The sequence below is a fragment of the Stegastes partitus genome, unplaced genomic scaffold, assembly GCF_000690725.1.
Source record: "Stegastes partitus isolate 25-593 unplaced genomic scaffold, Stegastes_partitus-1.0.2 Scaffold540, whole genome shotgun sequence".
Lineage (NCBI taxonomy): Eukaryota > Metazoa > Chordata > Actinopteri > Pomacentridae > Stegastes > Stegastes partitus.
In genome coordinates this window covers 460,112-464,817 of record NW_007578271.1, presented here as the reverse complement: position 1 = coordinate 464,817, position 4,706 = coordinate 460,112, and positions in this window count along the sequence as shown.

Below are 4,706 nucleotides of genomic sequence, written 5' to 3'. Positions count from 1 at the left end.
GAAGATGTTGTCATCATCTAATTGATCATCAGTAACTGGATCAGTCTCTGCTGACGGACTCATGAGCTCCTCCAGCCTCACTCGTCTGATTTCTGACGGGTGTGACATGATTTTCTGTTTATTTGTGGGCAACAGAACCAAGCTGTGAACATAAAACTCACATTTCATCACTTTTTAAGTAACTGTGAACCGTTTTCCACACCAGCATCATCCACACTTTGCATCCACCTGATGAACGAGCTTCAGCTTGTTTGTGCAAATTCCTCCATCCACAAAAAAATGTATGAAATGGGTCAGCGAGGACACATGAGCGAGCCACAAGCAACCCGCAGAAGAAGAAGAAACGGCTTCAGTGTTGGAAACAGCTCCGGTTTCAGACTGAGTTGATGTTTGAGCTCAGGACCTTTGGCCCAGTTGGTTTGGCTGCTCTGCTGTTTGGCTGGTCGGCCCGGTGCTGCTCGGTCCGCTCAGTCCTCCAGCCCCTCTGCTCGGCACCACACCAACACATGGAGAGACGTGAAGCAGCTCTCTGAGGACCCAGGCTCACGTTTCCTTTTCCTCAAACACTCACAAATAACTGTGCCGACGTGTCTCAGATGTGACACATGAACACAACCAGAGGGGCTTTGATTGTGTTGTTACTGGAGCTGCATGTGTCGCTGGCTTCAGGACCTGGTACTGGATCGGTTCTGGGTTTGTTTTACCCCCGTTTTAGACTGGTGTCACACTGGTTTCCTGTTTGGTTTTGGACAGGTTTTTTGTAATGCAGCAATTACTATTTATTGTAACTGCAGCATTTTATTGATTATTTTGCTTTCATGTTTTCAGCACTTTGGTCAACCAGCTGTGTTTAATGTGCTCCATAAATAACGTCTGAGGTTCAGCCTTGTTTTACGCTTGCTTTAGTCTGGTTTTGGACTGGGTTTGAAATTAGTTTTGGACTATTGTTAGACTAGTTTCAGACTTGATTTTGGACCGGTTTTAACCGTGTTTTACGTTACCGGTTTCAGACTGGTTTAGGAGAGCAGTTTGTCATTGGTTGTTGAATGACTCCAGCTTCGTTTGACCCTTGTGTTAGACTGGTCTTAGACTGGTTTTCGACTTTTTGTGGACTGGCTTTCGTCTTGTTTTGGACTTTGTTTTTGGACTGGTGTTAGACTGGTGTTGCACTGGTTATAAGCCTGGTTTTATACAGGTGTCAGACTGGTTTCAGAGCTGGTTTTGGACTGATTTTAAACTGGTAGATATGTAAAGTACACTTTCTGTTAACACACTGAAAAAAACTTAATGAACATATTTGGCAAGTTTTAAATATGTAAATACAGACCATAGAATATTGTTTGTTATGAAATGGTTGAGGTTGATGGAACGTGGTGGTCTGCTGTAATGCTGCTGACGTCCATCGTGACTAGAGACAGTGTTCGATCACACCAACCGTCCCTGACATGAACCGAAGGACGACACTTAGTTCAGCTACGATTTGTGTAAAATTCAACACCCCACAGCTCACAGACAAACAAGTAAACTGACCTTTAACTGTAAATGTTCTGGTCGTCGGCTCCGACCCACAGATTCCCAGAAACACGAGACGACAGCAGCTGAAGCCGTCGAACACCAAGAACTGTGTCAGAAAGTCATGTTTTCAGCTGATCGTGTAGAAGACGTGTTTTCTAAGACCTCAGACGGGTCGACACCGGGACTCTGTGTGATGGCAGATTACAGGATAGAAGGACTGCAGGACGTTAACTGTGGGAGCTGGTTGCTGTGCAGCTTCTAAATCAGTCAGCTGTCGGACTAATTTATGGGGAAATATGGAGAGAAGAATCGTGGCGCCCAGAGCTGGCTTCTCGGTAAAAACAGCAACACAATTAATGGGGTTAAAAACATCAAACCCAGCATCCGATACCACAAAACGACATCTTGTGAGCTCGTGTCAGCTGTGTTATCAGTGAGCTGCTGCTCTCACGGTACATCAGAGGCTCTGAATCCTCCACATCCTGGACTATGTGCTGATTATCCTCCTGTTCATGTGTACCAACAAACACCGAGTTCTCTTTAAGGCTGCTAACGTCCTGAAGCTCAGGCCTGAACACGTTCAGAGGAAAGCAGCCGCTAACCGACGCTCACCAGTCTGTTGTACTGAAGACTGAAGCGCTAACCAATGCAGCTTCAACAATGCTAGTGGTAGCCTGGAGATGCAAGGAACTAGCCTTATATTGCTACTTATTAGTCTGGGGATGCTAACAGCCCAGGCATACAAGTTACTAGCTTAGGAATGCTAGCTACAAAAACATGAACAGAACCAGTCCAAAAAGAAGACTCCAAATCCGCCTGAAGCCGACTCTACAGAACTCAACCTATACCAGGCTAAAACACTCCTGAAACTAAGTCCAAACCAGGTCTGAAACCAGTTTAAACCAAGTCCAAACAAGGTCCAAAACCAGATGTGGAATCAGTTAACAGTCTGGAACCAGCCCAAACCCAGCCCAGAAACAGAAACACCGCCAGTCTAAAGCCAGTTTAACAACAGCCTGAAAACAATGCTGCATGCACCCAAATACACGTCTAGACTCAGGTCCAGTATCAGCTCTGAAACCAGTCTAATAAAGGCTAGAACACATCTGAAACTAAGCCAAAACCAGGTCCAAAACCAGTCTGAAACAAGTATAAAACAAAGTCTAGAATCAGTCCAGTCTGAGACCAGCTCAAACCCAGTCTAGAAATCTGAACAAAACCAGTAAAACTAAAGTCTCCCAAGAGGCTCAAAGCTGCCCAACACCAGTCCAGAACCTCCAGAATGTGGCCCACAATAATGAGGACTAATGTAGGAGCTGGTGTTGGTTTGATTCTTCTGAACCTTCTCAACCTGTAGCACAATCTGAGGGCATACGTTTAATAAGCTGCTCCTCTGGTTTGTAGGTAAACACTGAGCAGAGCTGCAGTGGAGTAAATAAGGTCTGTTTATCTGTGGACAGCTGCAGATTAGAAGAACAAATACCACTCCAGCACAGTTCTTGTGTTTGTGCTTCCTCATGTCCAGGCTGGTTCAGGTCAGATGAGGTTTGTGGAGTCAGGATGACAGATGCCTCCACCGCCTGGAAAGCAGAGTTGACTCGAGGACAGCGAGCGTCTCCTGATGTGACCCGAGACGTTCCATAGGTCTGAACAGAAATAGTTCTGCTCACGTGGCCCCGGCTGTATATATAACATGAGGTTTTCAACATTCACAGCGTGGCAGGCGTCCAGCTCGTCCTCAGGAAACCCCACATCCTGCTGCAGACGTGAGGCGGCTCGTCACTGATGCCTTTTACAGGCCTCCATGTGTTAAGTTCTCACATATGTAACACTGGTGGAGTCTGCACCAACACAAACACCACAAACCTCCTCTCGTTTCTCTTCATGAGCTGCCACTCTGTCGGACGGGCTCCAAAAATGTTGTTTAGTGCAGATTTAAACTTGTTTTTGTGTCCTGGATGATAAAGAGGCTGTTAAAGGGGAATTCCAGATGGTTTAACTTGCTGCTGCCTGCTGGCCTCGTCACAGACCAGCATTAGAGACGGTGTTATTCATCAGGCTGTGTGCAGGGAACTGGGCCGAGAGTACAGTTACTCTGTTACATACAGTAACTTAAAGCATCTTTAAGTAAATCTGACTGGAGAGTATTTATAAAGCAGCTTTTACGATGATGTTTACTCTCTTATAATTTTATGTAAAATTGTTGGAAAAAAGTCCAAACTGTTGTAAGCTCATCATTTTCAACAAGTTTTAAACTGCAGGAACAAACTGTTTTATATCAATGAGTGCTTACATACATCACATAAAAATCTTGTATTTTTGATCGATATCTGATGTTTAAAGTATGTCCACCTATTGTACAGAATTATCTTTCAAAAAACAAAAATAAAGCTGCTGTTATTTAACAAAATGTTAAACTGTTCTACGATCAGAAAGCTCAGATCTGAGCTGCAGGGAGGTGTGACGGATAAAAGCCTAAAAGAACCTGAGACCTGAGCTACAGTTTTGGAATAATGAGTTGTGGACGGACGAGTCCGACTCAGAGCCGTCGGGCTGCAGGAACAATAGACATGCTTGGTCCAGACCAGACAGCTCCGGTCCTGGCATTTTGGGCCAGACCAGCCCACCACAATCGATCACACGCCACCCAACTGCAGTGAAAGTATGCAGCGACTGGACCACTCCCTGAACACTGCAGCTGTGGAGGAGGAAAGAGGGAGTCATGAGGATTATCGGAGAGGAAACACGTAAATACCTGTGAAGAGCAGCAGCGCTTTAAACTGGGATGAATCCTAAAACAAACAGCGGTGTATCCTCCAGATGTAGAGCCACATGAGCTGCTTCCAAACACGTCTTTATCCAGCTTCCATGAAACACAATCCCCCTATAATCTAATAAATAAGTCAACAAACTCTGAAGGAACATCCACCAGTTGGTCCATTCTCACCTCCGTACATCACGTCCCTTTAATCCACCAGAACCACCCTTTGAAGTTTTCTGCTTTTACTGCTTCTCATGGTCAATTTCATTTAACAAGAAACTACAAAACAAGATTCTCTCATGTCAAAGTGGAAACAGATTTCTACCAAATAATGTCCGTTAATCAAGAATATAAAATGGAAGTGAAGCGATTTCACACCCGTTAAAGTGACTCAGCTAATTGAAGTCAGGTGCAGCCAGTCGGTGGCAGA